The 23318-nt window shown below is 35.6% G+C and overlaps 1 non-coding gene across 1 annotated transcript; it reads right to left on the bottom strand.

The window, feature by feature from the left end:
* Nucleotides 1-3580: 3580 nt before the first annotated feature.
* LOC128290031 (small nucleolar RNA R71) lies at nt 3581-3687 on the bottom strand. Its single transcript, XR_008279672.1, has one exon. It is a non-coding gene; the product is annotated as a small nucleolar RNA R71 (small nucleolar RNA).
* Between the last annotated feature and the right edge of the window lie 19631 nt (nt 3688-23318).

The following is a 23318-nucleotide window of genomic DNA, read 5'->3' as shown; positions in this document are numbered from 1 at the left end:
AAATCCTGGAGGCTATTTACTTATGGCTTATTGGTGATGAGGTTGACATTGCTTTGAAGTCCCTTAATCTGTTCAAATGTTCCTCAATCTCTGAAACAAGTGGATTTGGTCTAGATGGCAAGGGGAAACTGTTAGAACGAGCGCGGTGAATTGTTTGGGCTGCCATTTTTCTTTCTTCTTCAAGGGAATAGCCTAATGGTTGAATGTTTCTACCTATTATTTGCAATAGCAGCAGTAGGCATCAACTCCATTTTATATATACATCAGGTTATATAAACAAAAGGAATCTCAAATACTTTATTAATCAGCAATATCTTATTATTTCTTCACTCAATTTGGATATCATCTGAACACTCTGTTAGCATTGTTTATGCAAAATTTCTTCCCTCAACCAACTCTCCAGCTCAGTGCTGTCCAATTAAGTTAATATCATCCAATTTCTCCGTGCACAAGTTAGCTGTTGTCATTGTATAATTGAAATAAGACAGCTGTAAACAATAAATATTTGCACCAGTGCAGCTACATATTCTATCCATTTCTATATGATATTGTGTCCCTTGGAAGTCGGAACCTAACATTTTCATTTTTTCTCCTCATAAAAGAAGTGACATTATAATACACACACACACTAAATTAAAAGATCTTGTACTGTAATTGTATATTTTGCCAGTTTTCCTCCAGTTGGGTGTTTTACTGAGCATTTTTTGAGGCAAATACAGACTGTTTGAACTTTTATCCAATGGCTACTTGCTATTCATCCTCCTCATTCACATGTTCAGATGCTCCATTATGCTAACCAAAGTAGAATGATTAAATCAAATGTCTTTAAGGGTTTCAAAATAATTGCTAAACAAGATCCTATAGGATGACATTGGCTTCTGAGTAATTCATTTTACTATTCACAATTTGTTATCATTTGAAGTATGCATGACCACGTTCACCGTATGATGGTCAAGCTTTCAATTATCTCCAATAACATAAAAGAAATCATGACAGATTAGATGTTCAGAAAGTTTCTCAGCTTCCAAATTTGGTTATGGAGACTATCATTCAACTTACAAAACTAGATCTTAATCTAACATGCCTGAAAGGTGCACCAATCCATTCTGGAATGATTATTAATATTTATCCCCAAACTAAGAAAACAGAAGAAAATTGTGGGAAAAACAATTAGACCGTATAACTTTCCTATTACTAGCTAGAAACATGTAAATTTTCATTTATATATGATAAATGATAAAACTAACATATTTTAATCTTATTCTTAATACATTTTTGGATGATTATTTATGCAAATTGGTGAATTTGATGTTCCTAATCCCTTGAATTCATGTTCTTATACTTAGGTGAACATTTGTGAGCAAAATGAGCAAAAATCAGAGAAAAAAAATCATATTTCAAGAGCCACACAGGTTGGACACACACCCATGTGCCAGCTAGAAACATGAAAAGATACACATTTTTTCATGCCCTTTTTAACTCAAATTCATACAATTTCGGTAAAATTATCTTTAAAAAATATATAATAATTATAAAATAATTAAATTGTACTTCAATTATTGACATGTTGAATCTTAATTAATTTTATAATTGATAAACCATAAAAGTAACACATTCTAATCCCATACTTAGCATATTTTTGGATGATTTATCATATAATTTAGTGAATTAGATGCTCTTAATTCTTAAATTTCATGTTTTATACTCAGGAGAGCATAGGGGAACAAAAAGAGCAAAAAATGGGACAAAAATGGACAAAACAGGCTGATTGAAAGATCCACATGACCAAGACAAATTCCACACTGGCTGAGCACAAGCCCGTGTGAGCCACACGGGATAGCCACACGCCCATGTGGCAGCCCGTGTCGATATCGCTCCCTGTTTCCCAAACACGAGAAAAAAGTCAATTTTTAGGTTTTTCGAGCATTCTAAAGTCTATAAATACATACTAGAAGAGGACCTATGGGGACACGTAGAGCAGAAAGAAAAAATTACTCGAAGGAAGCCGTTAGAATCATCTCAGAAGCAAATCCACTTTAAGATTGAAGATCTCCATTCAAATTTCTCTTGAAGTTTAATTGGGTTTTTTATGTCTTATTGTTTTTCTAAATTTGAGATGTCTTCCTTTTACATTGTGAACTAAATTCCTAGATACCTAGGGAAGATGAAACCTAAGATGAATCTTATTATTTAATGTTCTTAATTTAATGATAAATACTTATTCTTGTTCTTAATTATGTGTTCTTAATTTTTGTTTTAATATTTTCAGAATATTAATTCAAGTTGATGTGCTTATTCAGTGGAGTAAAAGTTCCTGTTTAAGAGTAGATCTAGCATAATTAAGCAGAGGTGATTACAATCCTAGAAATAGGATGACATAAATCTACCGGATTAGAGTCAAATCTAATAAGGGAATCCATAGATCGAGTTAATACAACAATAGGGGTTTTAATTAGAAAGAGATTTCAATTAATTAACCTAGACTCAGTTGTTCTTAGTCTCGAAAGAGATACTAACATAATTTAGGGATTTCTACGGATTAAGACAAGTGAATAAATCATTTAATTCAGATTCAGAATAATAAGTGAAGCCTAGGTGGATTCTTCCTTGGGTATTGTCTTTATCATTGGTTTATTCAATTATTTCCTTCACTCTCTGTCGCGTTCATTAGCTATTTAGTTTAGTTAATTTTAGATTAAAGCAAATCCCTTTTATTTTAGGTTAAATAATAGAAAGATAATTAATACTAGTACTTTTAGTCCTTGTGGATACGATATTCTGGATTCACCATAGCTATACTACCATTCGATAGGTGCGCTTGCCTTAGTCGTGATCGTAGTGTAGTTTAGTGATTCATAAAACGATCATCAAGTTTTTAGTCCTTGTGGAAACGCTTGATTTTTATTACTTTAGCCATTTTTATTTTTATTTCAATTTATTTTTGTTTTATTTTAATTTACAAACTTATCTTTTATTTGCTTCTGGCAGGTTCTTGTAGTTTATGACTAGAAGAAACCCGTTAGGGCATCTACTTTTTGACAGTGAAATTAAAAGCACAACTCTCAGAAATTGTAGAGAAATAAGGCGGAGTTTACAGTATATAGAGAAAGAGCACGATGACAATACCAATAATACCAAGGAGATGGCTAGAAATCAAAATAATCCGCTACCTCATGTTGTTGCCGCGAATCCTGTAAATTAGAATCCTGCTCCTTGTACTGTGTACGACTATGTTAGGCCTAATTTAGTGGGGGCTAAATCGAGTATTGTTAGACCTGCTATTGCTGTAAATAATTTTGAACTGAAACCTAACACTATTCAAATGATTCAACAGTTTGTTTAGTTTGATGGTTTGCAGGATGAAGACCCAAATACTCATTTGGCCAATTTCTTAGAGTTTTGTGATACTTTCAAAATTAATGGTGTTTCTAATGATGCCATCTGCCTTCGATTATTTCCTTTTTCATTGAGGAACAAAGCTAAACAGTGGTTGAAATCTCTACCACGAGGGTCCATCACTACATGGGAGCAAATGATCAACAAGTTCCTGTTGAAATATTTTCCGCCGGCCAAGACGACAAAGTTGAGGAATAATATCTCTTCCTTTGTGCAAATGAACATAGAGACCCTATACGATGTATGAGAGAGGTATAATGATTTATTGAGAAGGTGCCCTCACCATGGGTTGCCCTTATGGTTACAGGTTTAGACTTTCTACAATGGTCTGAACCCTTCAACTAGGCAGTTAATCGACGCAGCTGCCAGCGGGACCTTAAATAACAAAACACTTGAGGAGGCTTATGAGTTTATTGAAGAGATGTCACTGAATGATTATCAGTGGCAACTCATGAGGACAAAGCCGACAAAAGCCGCTGGTGTTTTCAATCTCAACACAGTCACCATGTTATCAACCAGGTAGAGCTCTTAAATAAAAAGATTGATGGTTTATGTGTCTCTACGCAAGTACATCCAGTGATGTAGTGTGACACAAGTGGAGGGGAATGAGTAATCCAGAATGCTTAGCCTACGACCCTAGCACTACGAATGAACAAGTCAATTATATGGGTAACAATTTTAGACCTCAGAATAACCCCTATAGTAATACTTATAATGAAGGTTGGAGGAACCATCCCAACTTCTCTTGGGGTGGTCAAGGAAATCAAAGACCACAGCCCCCTCCAGGCTTTCAACCACCTTACCAGTAGGAAAATAAGTTAAACCTTAAGGAGATGCTAACGACATTCATCTTGGTGTCTGAAACACGTTTCTAAAACACTGAAATAGCACTTAAAAATTAGCAAGCATCGATTCAAGGGCTCGAGAATCAAATAGGTCAGTTTGCTAAACTGATCTCAGAAAGACTACAAGGTAGCTTGCCGAGCAACACTGAGACTAACCCAAGAGAGCAACTCTACGCGATTACTGTTTGAGATGAAGAAGGGTTAGTTAAATTCAAATCAGACCCAAGGCAAGAAACTGTAGTAAGTCAAGTTAAGGTGGATGAAAGCCAGAATAAACAAAAACTGGTGAGCAGAGAATATACACCTTGCGTGCCATACCCTAATGTGACAAAGAAAGACCGCACAGATGAACAATTCGGTAAATTTCTTAACCTTTTGAAAAAGTTGCATATTAACTTACCGTTCATTGAAGCTCTTTCATAGATGCCCAACTCAGTTAAATTTTTAAAGGAATTTCTAGCAAACAAACGGAAGTTAGAAGATTCGTCGCATGTGGAATTAAGTGCAATTTGCTTAGCAATTCTATAAAACAAACTACCCAACAAGTTGAAAGATCCAGGGAGTTTTACTATTGCTTGTTTAATTGGTAGTTTAAATATTGATAATGCTTTGGCCGATTTAGGGGCAAGTATAAATGTCATGCCCTATAAAATGTTTAAACAATTAGGTCTTGGGAAACCTAAATAAACTAGGATGAGTATTCAACTGGCAGACAAAACTATTAGATTTCCTAGGGGTATTGTTGAGGACGTACTCATTAAGATTGATAAAATTATATTCCCAGTCGACTTTGTTGTTCTAGACATTGATGAGGATAGTGGTTTACCTTTAATTCTAGGTCAGCCCTTTTTAGCAACTGCCAGAACTATCAGAGATTTTGGTACAGGTGAACTAACATTTTGTGTAAGTGACGAAACAATCACTCTTCAGGCTTGTGTTTCAGTTAAGACATCGAGTGATGAAGGTAATTTTCTAATCCCGAAATAAGACTAATCATGTAGTTCAACCCTCTTTGCAGGGAAAAATTTCGAGTAACACATATGAGCCACGTTCTAGTTCATTCGACAACATTAGAATAGGTCATGAAGAATGAAGGCTTCAGATCAATAAACTAGAAGAATGGCGGACACATGTCAAGGAGAAACCAAAAATACACAATACCGAATCAAAACAAAACCATGACAAGCATAAAGACGAGACAAACCAATTCAAGGTATGTGACCAAATGTTATTAGATGAAATTGACCCTCAAATTTTCACTTCAAAGCTTAACGAAACAGAGCAACTCCTTTGACGATACACAATATCTTTTCATACGGTACAGTCGAGGTAACCCATTCGCATTTCGGCACTTTTAAGTAAACAATACTCGACTTAAACTTTATTTAAATAAAGTAATTGACAGCGAGAAAGAGGAGTTTCGACTCCGTGATCCATCATGACCATGTGAATACGAGGTAAGTCGAGCTGAGACTCTAAATAAGCACTTCTCGAGAGGGAACCCGGGCACTAACACCACTAACTAGTTTATTTTTATCTATTTTCATGTTTAAATGCAGGTTTTTGACCCACACAACCTAGACACACAGGCGTGTTCCAGGCTGTGTACTCTAACAGGGGTTAAACAGTGTGTTACATGGCCTGGACACACGGACATGTCCTTGGCCGTGTGGAAACAGACTTCAATTCCCAAAAAATCGATAGAGACACAGGCTAAAATAGGCCACATGGGCTTGCGACACGGTCGTATGGACCACACAGCCTAGACACACGAGCGTGTCATAGGCCGTGTGAAAACTGGAGCTAAATGTTTCAAATTTAAATCAGTGGGCTACACGTGTAACAGTCTAGTTTTGACCCTAGTCAGAATAGTGGTTTCGGGACCACAAATTCGAGTTCAAAAAAATATTTTAATATTATTTTCTATGTCTGTGATATGTGAATTCATGTCTGTGAAATTTCTGTGATTTAATTTTTCTGTTTCTGTGCTTAATTATGAAAAAGAACCAAATTGCATAAAGTGTAAAAGTTGTGTGCTAGATGTTAAAAGTACCTATTTGATTTGGCTTATTGAAGTGAAGGTCCTTGCATGTCAAATTCACCATTTGTTTTAATGGTGGACAAATATGGGCATTGGTAGGTGGATTTTTAATGATATATGCCAAGGGCAAAATGGGAAAATGATTATTAAAGTTATTATAATAAAATTAAAAGCATGAAATTAGCCATTTCATGCATGTTGTTGTCGAAAATCAAAAAAAAGGAAAAGATGAAAGCTTGTTGAATATTCAGCCATGGTTAGCTTAATTTGGTAAATGAATTTTGTTCGATTTTTTATAATTTCCACGTTTCTGTGATCGTTGCTTCGTGTTCTTCAAAACCCATGTCTGAATTTCTGTTTCTGTTGAAGATTATGAAATGTGACATTGATGATTATTTGAGCTTTGTAATGTTTTTATATGGATTATGAAAGATATGTGTGAGATTATCATGCTTTGTTCTTGAATTTTTGATGAAATAGAGCTATTTAGGCGAAATTGTGAAAATGAGGTTTTGTAGGACTAAATTGTGAATTTAATATGTTATTTGGGCTTGTATGGAAGCCATGTAAATTCGGCCAAGCTATAGTCTTGGTGAATTTTGCATATTTCTGATTTTGTTAAAAATAGACTAAATTGTCAAAGTGTGAAAATGAAAGGGCTAAAATGCAAAGTGCCCTAAATATGTATTCATGGATTATTTTCAATGAAATGAATGATTGAATGGTTGAATTTGAATTGTGTTAGATCAAGAACAAAGAAAATCAGACTTAGATCGAGGGAAGTCCAAAATAGTTGAATAATCAACTCGTTTCATCCAAAATCCGTACGAGGTAAGTCAAATTACAATTATGTGTTAAATTGACTAATTTCCACATATATAAACTGTAATCTGTATTGGATGGCCTTAAGAGCCTGATGAATATCTTTTGTGTAAAGTATGATAATATGTTAGTATCCGAAAAGCTCTGTATACTTCTAAAGGAACGTTGACATCTATCTGAGATATCGTGTAAGACAATGTTTAGGACACAAGCCTTGATTAAGATTTACGTATAAGACCATGTCTGGGACATCAGCATCATATCTGATTTCGTGTAAGACCCTGTCTGATACAGAGGCATTGATATTGAATTACATGTAAGACCACGTCCGGGACGTCAGCATTGTACTTGTTTATGAGAATCTGTATCGTTTCTGAACCGTCTGATGATAGCGTACAAAATATGGGAATAAGTATATGAAATATATAATCTATACAGGTACGTTTGTATCGTACTAAATTTCTAAATATGAAAGACTCTGTCTCTATGAAATATGTATGGAATTTGGAAATGAAGCATGACATAAATGTAAAAAAAAGGAGCACGGTTAAACTTATGAATTATTCTATGAAATGGCTATGAATCTTTATGGTTGAATTGTACTTATTCCTTTAGTAGTTAAACCAATTGTATTTGGCTTACTAAGCTCTTTGTAGCTTACTGTATGTGATTTATGCCTGTTTTATAGTTACCGTAGCTACTGAAGGCTTGTGGATAGTCGAGGATTGTCACCACACTATCAAACTCATTTTGGTACTTTTGAAAGTGTAAATATTTTAAAGTATGGCATGTATAGGCTAGAAGGTCTATGTATTAAGTTTTGATTTGTAAATATATGTTATGCTATGAGAGTTGGCTAGCAAATGGTATGAATGTATTAAGTTTGATATGGTTTTGAATGGGTTATTGAATGATGATAATTTAGTTGTAATGAAACATGTTATGAGCATGGAATTGGCTAAAAATTGTTGTATGAATGTTGATTAGCATTGCTAGTAGGAAAGACTCATATAAGAGTGGCAAGTTGGCTTAAACCAAGCTTGCATTGTGCCACACGGTCAAGGGACACAGGCGTGCCTTGTAACCGTTTAATAAAGTCAGTAGCTAGCTAAGTATCACACGGCTACAGAACACGGACGTGTTTGTTGGCCGTGGGTGAAAGTTAGTATGCATGCTCTATTTTGGCATGGCTGGTTCACATGGGTGTGTTTGATGCCCATGTGAGGCACACGGCTTGGTCACGCGGGCCTGTGATCTAACACCCCGAATTTGGGCCTAGAAGTATTGGGCCTTGAGTGTGGGTTTGTAAGGAGGTTTTATATAGGTATTTAATTGTGCAATGAAAGGACACAATTAAATGTTTGCTTTAGTGGTTAATGGCCTTGAGAAGTGTTGGAGAAATCTTGGGTTCAAACTTGGGCTTTAGTAAAAATTTTGGTATTAAGTGAAAAAAAACACGGATGCTTGGATGAGGGTTTTATATTATTGTGTTAAATAAATGACACAAGGAAGCTTGTAGTCTAGTGGTTGTGGCGTCATTCAGGGTTGTATGGGAGCACTGGGTTCAAGCCTTGGCTCTTGCAATTTATTTTGGGTTTTTAAAGGGAACACGGACTTTGGCCTTTAGACCTTATAATTAATTGGGGATAAAATATAACACAAAAAGCCTTGTGGCTTAGTGGCAAGTAGCGTGTGGAGCATTTAAGGAGAGGCATAGGTTGAATCCCATGGCAAGCAAAGAGCATTTATTTTGCTAATGGGGTGGCAAGAGTTGGTGTTGAATTTAAACTCTAATGTTGGAGGATCCCACATCGGAAGCTAATATAAGAGTGGTTGTGAAGTCGGCTTTAAATAGAGGAACCATGAGGAGAGTAAATGTACCTTTCTTGGTGATCCCTTTCATTGTATGGCATGCTCGTTTGGGTTGGGCGTCGGCTAAGGGTGCTCGGTGTGGATTAACTCCGGTCTCCTATCGGTGTGTATTTCTTACTACTCTAGTCAGTAGGATGGCTACTTGGTAGTGATGGTAGAAAGGGGCCATGTGGGCCCAATAGGCCTATAGGCCCAATTGGATAAGTTATTTGATTGTGTAGTAAATATTGGGCTAGGCTAGGTGAATCTCATATTTGTGGCTAGATTTGGGCTAAAAGGGCCACACGAGCGTGTGGGCCCATTTGGGCCGAGAATAGGCTTTAGGCCCATTCGTATTGTTATCCCTGTTTAGAATACTTTAGTTTATTAAAATTACGAAATACCCTTAGTTTGTAAAAATCTTTGAAATACCCTCGATTTGTAAATTTTAAAATACCTTCGACTTGTAAAATTACCAAAGTACCCCGATTTACAAAATTACCGTTTTACCCCTAATTTACATAATTACCGTTTTACCCCTAATTTACATAATTATCGTTTTACCCCTGATTTACATAATTATTGTTTTACCCTCGACTTACGAATTACTGTTTTACCCTCGATTCTTGAATTCTTGTTTTACCCTTGATTTATAAATTCTTGTTTTACCCTTGATTTACTGAAATTCTTTGTTTTACCTCGATTTGCAAAATTACTAAAATACCCCTAGTTTGTAAAATTACCAAAATACCCTTGGTTTGTGAAATTCTTGAAATACCCTCAATTTGTAAAATTACCAAAATACCCCGATTTACAAAGTTACAAAATACCCTTGACTTTCTAAAAATTATAGAAATACCATTGGTTTACAAAATTCTTGAAATACCTTTGGTTTGTAGATTTACCAAAACACCCTTGTAGGATGAAATGACTAAAATACCCCTAAAAGGTAAAAAGACCAGTAAATCCACAGTAGGGTAAAGTGACCGTAATACCCTCGTATGGTAAAATGACGAATATGCCCTTATGTTCCGTATGGTGATGTGCTTAGGATTTACATAATTTGATATTGGATTAGTTAAGTTTGAGTGGCGGTGGTGGTTATCGTGGCGATTGATTTTGGAAGCGTTTCAACTTCAACCCGTAATGTGTGTACTAACCTCGTAATAGCTTAGATTAATATTTCTTTGAAAGTCGAAAGCTTCATATTTTAGTGATTCGAGAATTAATATTTAGATCTATTTTCACGCATGTTTAAGTTGGATTCTAGCGGATATGGGGTAGGAAGGTATTTGGAACGTTCTTCAACGAGTAGATATCTTGGTAAGTATTGAACCTTCTTTCCATTTGTATCTTGTGGTTTAAGAAAAGTGAAAACCCTCTCGTCGACTAAGGCTAAAAGGGTTTTGGTGTTATTTGGTTTGTTGGTGCTAGTGAGGATTAAAGGCTACCGATCGAGGAGTGTGAAAAGCTTGGATCATCGGAGTGACTAAATCTAGTCATCAACTTGCAAAGGTATGAACCAAGGGCCATTGTGGATGGTGGCGAATGTGTAAGTGATGATAATAGGTTGTTTTCGATTTGGTTTAATAATAACATGGTCTAATCTATAAGTGGTTGATTATAGGAGAAATCGCATAGGAGATCTCGTCAAGGAATATCGCAAAGCAGTGTGTAACGAACCCTTTTCATAGTTTAAAGCGATGAATGCGAAAAGCGAAATGCCAAATTCGGCATTTCGAGGACTTGTGAGCAAGCTTGACGCTCACTAGTTAGTTAGAATCGATGAGATTATGATCGGGAACATTGGAAACGGTAAGAACGTGATTTTTGGCATTCACGGTAAGTTGGGCCTCGAGGGGCTGCAATAGGGCCCAATAGGCTTTCGGGCCCATTTGGGTAAAATTGGTAGAAAACGGAAATCTATTAAATTGCCTGTTAAGACTATTAACACTATTATGGATATAGGCTAAATGGGCCTAGATGACAAAATCAGCTAAGTAGGGCCCATTAGGGGTTTTAGGCCCAATAACTCGGTTTCGTTAAAAGTGGGCTAGAAACGCGGTTTACACAAATGAATAGTTAGTAACTGATGATGAACATGGAACAATCCCTAATTTTTGGTAAAATTACGATATTACCCTTATAATATGAAAATGACCATTTTGCCCTAGGTAAAAATGACCATTATACCCCTAGGGTTTATATATGAACTTAATGCATGGGATTTTGATAAACATGATATGTATGATATGCACATGACATGTATGATATGCACATGATATGTATGATATGCACATGAGATGTTCATAAATGCATTGGGTTGGGTTTTTATATGGATGGAGGAAGTGCAAAAGGGCTTATGCCCCAGTTATTAAAGGGCTTATGCCCCAGTTATTAAAGGGCTTATGCCCCAGTTATCAAAAGGGCTTATGCCCCAGTGATCAAAAGGGCTTACGCCCCAGTTATTAAAGGGCTTTTGCCCCAGTTATTAAAAGAGGCAAGGCCTCCGGTTATATGATAAAGCACTATCTTTGCCGGTGGAGAGTTATGGCGGGGTGGGTCGAGTTAATCCTCACATGGTGTCTTTGGTTGAATGCGGTGGAGAGTAGCGGATGGTGGGTTGAGTAGTCTCCCAAATGGGTTTGCATACATTCATTGGTATTTCATGTGATATTGAAATGGGCTTGCATTCTTTTATTGACATTATATGTGATATTGAAATGGGCCTATGGGCCATACCGATTTCTGATAGAAAGGCTTGACCCGGTGTTATGAATTGTGAAATCTGAAAAGGGCTATGGTCCAGTACATGTTTGAGATTGGTTTTGGGCTTAGACCCAACAGGCTGCTATTGTTTTGGGCTCTGAAGGGGGCTTGTTGCACACTGAGTTTCCAAACTTACCCCCTTTCCTTAACCTTGCAGGTGAGCCTTAATATGGGGACTTGGGTAGGAGGATTGAGTAGCCACGGTGATTGTCTTTGGACTTTTAAATAAGCGTTGGTTTTCATTTAATTTCCTTTAATTATTATTTATTTTGGGATGTAATAAGGCCATTTTAACTTTTCTTTATTTCTTCTCGAGATTATTTATTTTAATAACTTCAAACCTGGTTGATAATTGTTCAAATGGGCTAGACTTAAGACGTGTTTTCAAAGCGATACTTGTTTTCAAAATATCTCAACACCACGATTAATCGATTTATCAAAGACGTCCACTTAAACAAATTTAAACTCGATATAACAAAGTGTGGATATGGTTGTGGGCATGTCTAGGATTGGATCCAATCAAAGAGCTTGGTACTTAGCGACCTTCATGGCTCACCTCCTCTGTCTCGAGATACCTACACGGTGCCCGGCTTCCATACACTTTGTTAACTCAACAAAATATATGATTTTTAAAACACTAAAACGGAACGTGGGTTTTCAACTCCAATGTGGCACGTCAGATTCGGCCATAACGTCTGGGCCGGGTTTGGGGTGTTACATGTGACCTCAACAGAATTGAAAGATTTTCTAAGTTCTGAAATTTATGAATGGGTTTAGTTTAGTTCTGATTGTTCCTAAAAGTATATTTTAGGTCTCGTAGACCATCTTAAGAGATGATTGCTTATGAAATGATGTTATATGATATCTGTGTTTCTGAATTGGTTTGAAATGTTCTGTTTGTCTGGTAATGCTTCTGACCTATTTCAGCGAGGGATACGGGATAGGAGTGTTACATTTTATTGGTATCAGAGCTATGGTTTAGTCGGTTCTAGGACTACCATAATGTATGTGAGTTTAGCTATACATGCCATATATCTGAAACTGTGATGGTGTGATGAATCCTGACATTGAAATGTGCCTTTATATATAGCAATGGATCCCAATAGAGCCGTAGCTAACTATGTTGAAAGCAATGTGCCTGCCCCCATGCAAGAGACGGTGTAAGATGATTCACAACCGATTTTGAGTAGCCGTGATAGCGAGGCTAAGCAAGCCTTCTATCAGATGATGAATGACTGGTTCACCCAATACATAGAACCAATCCAACTGTACAACAACCTCCACCCTCAGTTAATCCTCCTCAAACTTCTGATATGCCACTAGTGAATCCGGTACAGTTGAGTAGACCACCAGTTGATAAGATTAAAAAGTATGGAGCTGAAGAGTTCTGAGCTACAACGAATGATGATGCTGAAATAGCCAAATTCTTGTTAGAGAATACGATAAGAGTGTTTGACGAAATGTCTCTGAATCCTAGGGAATGTGTGAAATGTGCCATTTCACTTCTGAGAGATACGGCGTACCATTGGTGGAAAACCTTAATATCTGTGATTCAGAGAGAATGAGTTACTTGGGATTTCTTCCAAACTGAATTCCTGAAGAAATATATTAGTCAGAGATTCATTGATTAGAAACGTAAAGAGTTTCTCGAGTTTAAACAGGGCCGTATGTCTATTACTGAATACGAACGTGTATTTGTGAGATTGATCCAGTATGCTCATGAATGTGTATCGAATGAAGCATTAATGTGCAAAAGATTTGAAGATGGACTAAACGAAGATATCCATCTGTTAGTTAGGATTTTGGAGATTAAAGAGATGGCAGTGCTCGTTGAGCGAGCTTGTAAAATTGAAGAATTAAGTAAAGAGAAAAGAAAAGCTGATTCTGAAGTTAGGGATGTTAGAAAGAGATCTACAAATAGATCATTCACTCTGTGTCAAAGAAATTTCGGGATGATTATAGCCGTTCAAAGGTTGATGTAGGAAATTTGAATCAAGATCAAGCTAAATCGCATTCTAATTTCAGAACTCCTGCTACTTCTATTGCAAGTGTCAGGAATGTCTGATCTGAGAGACCTGGATGTAAACACTGTGGTAAAAGACATTCGAGAAATTGTAGATTGAATGGCCGAGCCTATTTTCGATGTGGATCCCTAGACCATTTTGTAAGAGATTGTTCTGAACTTGCTGAGTAAGAAAATGTACAGAATCTGAGACCTAGCAACACCTCAACTAGGGGTAAACCTTCCAAAAATTTGAGAAATTCAAGTGGGGGTCAAAGAGCTACTAGAAATACTGTTGTTAGATCTGAGGCCAGAGCACCTGCCAGAGCCTATGCTATCCGAGCTCGTGAGGAAGCCTCGTCTCCAGACGTGATTACTGGTACTTTTACTCTTTATGATACTTCTATGATTGCATTGATAGACCCTGGATCAACGCATTCTTATATCTATATGAATTTAGTGCATAGTAAGACTTTGCCTGTAGAGTCTACTGAATTCGTAATTAGAGTATTGAACCCCTTAGGCAAAAGTGTCTTGGTTGATAAAGTCTGCAAGAATTGCCCGTTAATGATTGAAGATGTTTGTTTTCCTGCTGATCTGATGCTTGTGCCTTTTGACGAATTTGATATAATTCTGGGAATGGATTGGTTAACTCTGCATGATGCTATTGTGAATTGTAAACGAAAAGTCATTGATCTAAGGTGTAAGAATGATGAGATAATTCAAATTGAGTCTATTGATCTGAATGGACTACCAGCTGTGATATCTGCAATGAAAGCATGAAAATATGTGAAGAAAGGCTGTGAAGCCTACTTAGCTTATGTGTTATATTCAGAAGTGAATGATAAGAAAGTTGAATCAGTTCCTGTTGTCTGTGAATTCTCTGATGTGTTTCCTGAAGAACTAACTAGTTTGCCTCTAATTCGAGAAGTTGAGTTTGGAATTGAATTAGTTCCTGGTACTACTGCGATATCGATAGCTCCATATAGAATGGCTCCGACCAAATTAAAGGAATTGAAATCTCAGTTACAAGAATTGATTAATCGAGGGTTTTCTAGATCGAGTTTTTCACCATGGGGTGCTCCTGTTCTGTTTGTGAAAAATAAAGATGACACAATGAGAATGTGTATTGATTACCGTCAACTTAATAAAGTGACTGCAAAGACCAAATACCCTCTGCCTAGAATTGATGATTTATTCGATCAGTTGAAAGGTGCTACTGTGTTTTCTAAGGTAGATTTGAGATCGGGTTACTACCAGTTGCGAGTAACGGATTCTAATATTTCGAAAACTGCTTTTAAAATGAGGTACGAGCATTATGAATTTTTAGTTATGCCTTTTGGATTAACGAATGCACCTACTAATTTTATGGATTTGATGAATAGAATTTTCAGACCGTATTTAGATCAATTTGTGGTTGTATTCGTTGATGACATATTGATTTATTCACGAGATGAATCTGAACATTCCGAGCATTTAAGAATAGTGTTACAGACTCTACGAGATAAACAATTATATGCAAAGTTCAGTAAATGTGAGTTCTGGTTGCAAGAAGTTGGTTTCTTGGGTCATATCGTATCAGCCTTCGGTATCCAGGTTGATTTGTAACGCCCCGAACCCAAGACCGTCGCCGGAGTCGAACACGAAGTGTTAATAGACTTAATTCATTACTTAAATAGCTCAAACAATTTATTTTTAAAATTTTCAGTCAAGCTAACAATCTACATCATAGTCGCTTAAAAATTCATATCTCGAGTTACGAAACTCGAAATCCAATTCCGTAAATTTTTCCTGAAACTAGACTCATATATCTATATAATAATTTTTTTATAGAATTTTTGGTTGAGCAAATTAGTACAGTTTATTAGTTAAAGTCTCCCCTGTTTTAGAGTTTGACTGCTCTGACGTCTGTGTATTACGAACCAAATATCTCCCTGTACAGAGTTTCAATGACTATACCGTTTGCTTCTAATAAAACTAGACTCAATAAGGAATATGTACATATAAATTATGACTTCTAATTATCTTTTAACACTTTATGGTGAATTTTCAAAATCATAACAGGGGATCCAGAAATTGCTCTGGTCCTGTTTCACAAAAAATTAAACATATCATAAAATATAACTCATATACCTGTTTTGTTCCATCCATATGAAAATAGACTCATAATTCTTCAATTCCATATATTATTCATCATCTAATTGTATCTCTGCTATTTTTAGTGATTTTTCAAACTCACGTCACTGCTGTTGACTAAATCTATTTTATGGTAAATTTTACCTATTTCATGGTTTCCATGGATTAGCTAGCAATTTAGCATACATAACACCAAATATGATCATGATTAGCCATTCCAATGGCTAATCATTACCAAGCATTTCCATACCACTCAATAACCATATCATAAGACCATATACACAAAATGATTATAATGCTATACATGCCATACTCAAAATATACAAGCCATTATGGCAAGATGGTATCTGGATAGTGTGAGCGCCTCCAACCGTTTCCGATTTCGAGCTGGCTTGTCAACACTACAAGGAATGAAAAGGAGGAGTAAGCATAAATCGTAGTAAGTTCACATGCAAATAGCAAGTAACATAACCATATAAGCAAACATAAAACATCATTTGCATAATCATCACCAAGACATTCATATCACATTTTCATTTATCATCTTACCATATTGTTGTTATATCGATTTTTCAACCCGAGGGTTAAGTACATACCTGTTCAAAGTATTCATTTCACAACACTTACCAATACGTCCCTTTCATCTCGAGTATTCCTCCATTTGAGTAGAATTTTACCCGTTGAACACATCGGAATATAATTCGGATACATGGAAAGTTTGCACATAAGTGCCACATATGTAGCCAAGCTACCATGTAACCGGCCCATAAGTGAACTCGGACTCAACTCAACGAGCTCGGGCGTTCACATCCATAAGTGAACTCGGACTCAACTCAACGAGCTCGGATGCCTAGTTACATCTCTCGAACTCGGACTCAACTCAACGAGTTCGGACATTCGCATGCATAAGTGAACTCGGACTCAACTCAACGAGTTCGGATGCCCAAATATCCTAGTGACATGTCACTTGTATCCTAATTCATTCCTAAGGTTCAACGGGACATTTTTCCCAATCATATGTCTCAACCATCTTCTATGGAATGTCGATACCGATACTCGGTAGTATTTCACATTTTCCAAGTATATCACATAATTTGACATATTATCAAACAATTGTCACAAGTATGATATTTCATAATAATTATCATATCATTTAAATAGCATTAAAACATTTAAAACAATAACTATGTTACTAACATTTACATATGAACTTACCTCGTATGCGAAAATGGCTACTTTTACCATTTAGTCCACAACTTGGTATTTTCCCCATTTTAGCTTTGAATTTGGTTTTCCTTGCTAATCGAGGTTGGAAGCTTGAAAACCCTAGCCATGGTTTCTCCTTGCTATATTCGCCATGGGGTTGAAGATGAGCAAAATTGGCTTTTAATTTTGTATTTTAATTCATTTTACCCCTAAATGACCAAAATGCCCTTACTACTAAACTTTCCAAAAATTCCATCCATGTCCAATTTTTGTCCATAGACTTAGAAATTGGTAAAATTGCTATTTAATACCTCCTAATTAATATTTCAAAACAATTTCATACTAGAAACTTCTAGAATGCAAGTTTTACAAATTATTCGATTTAGTCCCTAATTTCAATTTAAGCACTTTATGCATAAAATTTCTTCACGAAATTTTCACACAATCATGCAATCATATCATAGACCTCAAAATAATCATAAAATAATTATTTCTATCTCAGATTTTGTGGTCACGAAACCACTATTCCGACTAGGCCCAAAATCAGGATATTACAACTCTCCCCCCTTCAGGGATTTTCGTCCTCGAAAATCTTACCAGAAAAGTGGTCTTCACTTTTAATCTCATATTCGGTGTCGAAGAACTTTCACTTAGGCCGTACCTCCAATACATCTCTTTAATTTCTCATATGATCTAAAAGCTTACAGTCTCAACTCTCAACTGTTCTTAAATTTTCAACCCTTCTCAGTTTCCCATGATATCATGACATAAAACCCAGATCTCAACTTGATTTAATGGAGACTGAAATTCCAAGAAATCCAACAATCAAAGAGACCTGAAATTCCATGAATCTGATGAGTAGGAATTCATTCAATACAGATATGATTTATAGATCTCGCCAAACATTTAACAATAGGATACTTCACATTTTCCTCTTTCCGCCATAGAAATAATTCTGATATGGCCTCAAGAATAATCCTTCTCATTTCCATCCCAATATCATCATTGACAAGGATAATTTTGATAGATCCCAATGCTCGGCTTTAACCCCTTTAACAACTCCGATTTTTTGTAACATTGAATGCTCTAAACTATTGCATTACCTCACTGTCTTGAAACACATCATAATTCATACAACAGTACATTACTGAAAGTCAGGAAGTCTTTACTCAATGTAGACTAGTCTAGTTCAGACGCTTCGGTTACCAATATTCTCATCTATCCAAACTTTGTCAACATGTAATAAACTTTTCAGCTTTCACAAGACGAAAACCTTATCATTCGTAGTGATTTTAACTAATATCCAACTCTTTCTAATAAATATACACTTCTCATTCGGACTATTTACTCTTTTATCCGTACAAAATGAAATTATATTATCGGACTTGAAAAAAAATCGACATAATTGTCACATGAAATCTTTCAAATAAATAATTCACCATACCGAAATTTGAAACTCGCGCTTTTATCACCTATGCCTTTCTTGATGTCAAATCCTTATATAGAAATTAGAAAAAATCCCAATACTAAAATCACCACATTACCAAGATCAAATTAGAAGTATAGTCATATTTGACATGATTATCACGAGCTGAAGAACGCACTTCGAACATGAGTCGTAATTAACAAATTATGGAACAAAGATAACAAGAAAACCGAATAAAGAAATCCAAGATAGAGAAACTTAAAGAAATCCAGAATAAAGAGATCCAGGATAAAGAAACCCAAGATACGATACTATTGGGAGAATCGAAAACCAAACTCATAGAGAAAATACGGAATACCCGATAATTCTTCAAAGAAAGAAAGTCCAGAAGAAAACATCATTTAATCCCACTGAAATCAAATATGACAAGATCAATATATCTTCCCATACATATATATCAGATGAAGCATCAAGTAGAAGAAACAGAATCATAATATCATACGTATTCTCTCATCAATTCTTATCAGACAAAATGAAATAGAATACCCGATGAAATAGAGCAATATAAATTATAAACCATCAGGACTACCAATGCTTTCATCCAACACCGAATTAGAAGACATTCCCATATAACAAGAATTTCTTTAGAAGATCAATAGCCATAGAAATATTTCTGAGAACGGGTAAACACATAGAACATCTCAAAAGAGACTGCTAAATCTGTCCAGTCATAACTGTCACACTCAAATAGTTCACATTTCAATTATCATTTCCCCAACTAGTTCTGGCGTCACAAATTTCATATTAAACCATTCAACTAAAGAAGGCCAGTTCTGAATAAATTTCGATTTACACTTTTCTCGACCTTGCACCTGAGTAATTCGATTTACCAAAGAGAATTCCTTCTCTAATTGGGATAGTGCATAACTCCAATAATCTTTACGTCAATCCGATACTTTACTGGCTCTGACTTTATTTATCAGCTCATTTTCAATCTCTGATCATACTTATAATTATTCTATCACTAAACTCTTTGGGTTCTCAATCGGAAACTTATTCAATACAAATCTCATGAAATTCCATTATAAGTACCACTTCGGTAAGGGGGAGGGGTTTAGGACCTCTGACTCGACTTTCTTATACATACACATATGACATAACTCCCATCATCATAGCAACATCATCAAAATCATGTCATTCATTCAGGCAATGCAACATTCATGTTGGCTTACACAAATTTTCCTATTGTCCTTTTAGACAATATACTTATGCATACATTCTATGTTTTCTAGATAGCTTTACTTATCCATTCATTTAATTAAATTAAGTCATGCTCATGACATCATATAAGACCAAACAAACATAGATATTTGCATCACAATCACAACTTTCATTTCGTGCATCATCATGTACATATCATTACAATCATATAATTCAGTCCAACAATTTAACATAGATAAGTTCATTTCATTATAATCCTTTATCTCATAAAAATTATATATCATTAGCATTCATCAACATTCGACGTCCAAATCAAGACAAGGACATTTTCATTCATATCATAATATTATGACTTTTATTCATACCTCTACTACTTTCTATTTATTCCGTTCATCTTATCAAGTAAGCCATATACACTACATTATATGAGCATGAAGCAAATATGGATATTTATCACATATGTATCATAAACTTTTATTCATACTTTTCTGAACCGAGACTTATCATAATCATAATTTTACTTAAATACCTTCACATAACATTGACCATGGTCGTAGCAATTTCGGTTGGAGAGTACCTGTCTAAATAAGGCGGTACTCATACGCGTCGGAAGACATCACACTATCACGCATCGGTGGCATGTATAGCTAAACTTTTACACATGCTAGGTTAGTCCGAGAACCGACTAAACCTGCTCTGATACCACTAAATGTAACGCCCCGTACCCGAGACCGTCTCCAGAGTCGAACACGAAGTTTTAATAGATTTAATTCATTACTTAAATAGCTCAAACAATTTATTTTAAAATTTTCAGTCAAGCTAACAATCTGCATCATAGTCACTTAAAAATTCATATCTTGAGTTACGAAACTCGAAATCCAATTCCGTAAATTTTCCCTAAAACTAGACTCATATATATATTTAATAATTTTTTTCTAGAATTTTTGGTTGAGCAAATTAGTACAGTTTATTAGTTAAAGTCTCCCCTGTTTTAGAGTTTGACTGCTCTGACCTCTGTGTATTACGAATCAAATATCTCCCTGTACAGAGTTTCATTGACTATACTGTTTGCTTCTAATAAAACTAGACTCAATAAGGAATATGTACATAAAACTTATGACTTCTAATTATCTTTTAACAATTTATGGTGAATTTCCAAAGTCATAACAGGGGATCCAGAAATTGCTCTGGTCCTGTTTCACAAAAATGTAAACATCTCATAAAATATAACTCATATACCTGTTTTGTTCCATCCATATGAAAATACACTCATAATTATTCAATTCCATATATTATTCATCATCTAATTGTATCTATACTATTTTTAGTGATTTTTCAAATTCACGTCACTGCTGCTGACTGAATCTATTTTATGGTAAATTTTACCTATTTCATGGTTTCCATGGATTAGCTAGCAATTTAGCATACATAACACCAAATATGATCATGATTAGCCATTCCAATGGGTAATCATTACCAAGCATTTCCATACCACTCAATAACCATATCATAAGACCATATACACAAAATGATTATAATGCTATACATGCCATACTCAAAATATACAAGCCATTATGCCAAGATGGTATACGGATAGTGTGAGCGCGCCTCCGATCGTTTCCGATTTCCGAGCTGGCTTGTCAACACTACAAGGAATGAAAAGGAGGGAGTAAGCATAAATGCTTAGTAAGTTCACATGCAAATAGCAAGTAACATAACCATATAAGCAAACATAAAACATCATTTGCATAATCATCACCAAGACATTCATATCACATTTTCATTTATCATCTTACCATATTGTTGTTATATCGATTTTTCAACCCGAGGGTTAAGTACATACCTGTTCAAAGTATTCATTTCACAACACTTACCAATACGTCCCTTTCATCTCGAGTATTCCTCCATTTGAGTAGAATTTTACCCGTTGAACACATCGGAATATAATTCGGATACATGGAAAGTTTGCACATAAGTGCCACATATGTAGCCAAGCTACCATGTAACCCGCCCATAAGTGAACTCGGACTCAAATTAACGAGCTCAGGTGTTCGCATCCATAAGTGAACTCAGACTCAACTCAACGAGCTCGGATGCCTAGTTACATCTCTCAAACTCGGACTCAACTTAACGAGTTCGGACATTCACATCCATAAGTGAACTCGGACTCAACTCAACAAGTTCGGATGCCCAAATATCCTAGTGACATGTCACTTGTATCCTAATTCATTCCTAAGGTTCAACGGGACATTTTTCCCAATCATATGTCTCAACCATCTTCTATGGAATGTCGATACCAATACTCGGTAGTATTTCACATTTTCCAAGTACATCACATAATTTGACATATTATCAAACAATTGTCACAAGTATGATATTTCATAATAATTATCATATCATTTAAATAACATTAAAACATTTAAAACAATAACTATGTTACCAACATTTACATATGAACTTACCTCGTATGCGAAAATGGCTACTTTTACCATTTCGTCTACAACTTGGTATTTTCCCCATTTTAGCCCGAATTTCAGTTTTCCTTACTAATCGAGCTTGGAAGCTTGAAAAACCCTAGCCATGGTTTCTCCTTGCTATATTCGACCATGGGGTTGACGATGAGCAAAATTGGCTTTTAATTTTGTATTTTAATTCATTTTACCCCTAAATGACCAAAATGCCCTTACTACTAAACTTTCCAAAAATTCCATCCATGTCCAATTTTTGTCCATAGACTTAGAAATTGGTAAAATTGCTATTTAAGACCTCCTAATTAATATTTCAAAACAATTTCATACTAGAAAATTCTAGAATGCAAGTTTTACAAATTATTCGATTTAGTCCCTAATTTCAATTTAAGCACTTTATGCATAAAATTTCTTCACGAAATTTTCACACAATCATGCAATCATATCATAGACCTCAAAATAATCATAAAATAATTATTTCTATCTCAGATTTTGTGGTCACGAAACCACTGCTCCGACTAGGCCCAAAATCAAGATATTACATGATCCGAGTAAAATTTCAGTTATTCTGGACTGGAAACCTCCGAGGAATGTATCTGAAGTTCGTAGTTTTCTGGGACTCGCTTGTTATTATAGAAGATTTGGAAAAGGTTTCTCGATGATTGCAACTCCGTTGACAAAGTTGCTCCAGAAAGATGTGAAGTTTGAGTGGTCTGAAAGATGTCAGAATAGTTTTGATCAGTTGAAGACTTTGTTGACTGAAGATCCGGTATTAGTACAACCTAAATCGGGTAAAGAATTTATAATTTACAGTAATGCTTCGTTGATTGGTCTGGGATGTGTTCTAATGCAAGAAGGAAAAGTTATTGCTTATGCTTCGAGACAGTTAAAGCCGCATGAAAAGAACTATCCGACACACATTCTTGAGTTAGCTGCAATTGTGTTTGCCTTGAAGATCTGGCATCACTATTTGTTTGGTAAGAAATGTCATGTATTTTCTGATCATAAAAGCCTGAAGTATTTAATGACGCAAAAAGATTTGAATCTGCGACAGAGAAGATGGTTAGAACTTTTAAAAGACTACAAACTTGTGATTGATTATCATCTGGGCAAAGCTAATGTTGTTGCTAATGCT

Source organism: Gossypium arboreum, chromosome 2, assembly GCF_025698485.1.
Source record: "Gossypium arboreum isolate Shixiya-1 chromosome 2, ASM2569848v2, whole genome shotgun sequence".
In the NCBI taxonomy this organism is placed as follows: Eukaryota; Viridiplantae; Streptophyta; class Magnoliopsida; order Malvales; family Malvaceae; genus Gossypium; species Gossypium arboreum.
This window is presented reverse-complemented; position numbering and strand designations above follow the sequence as displayed.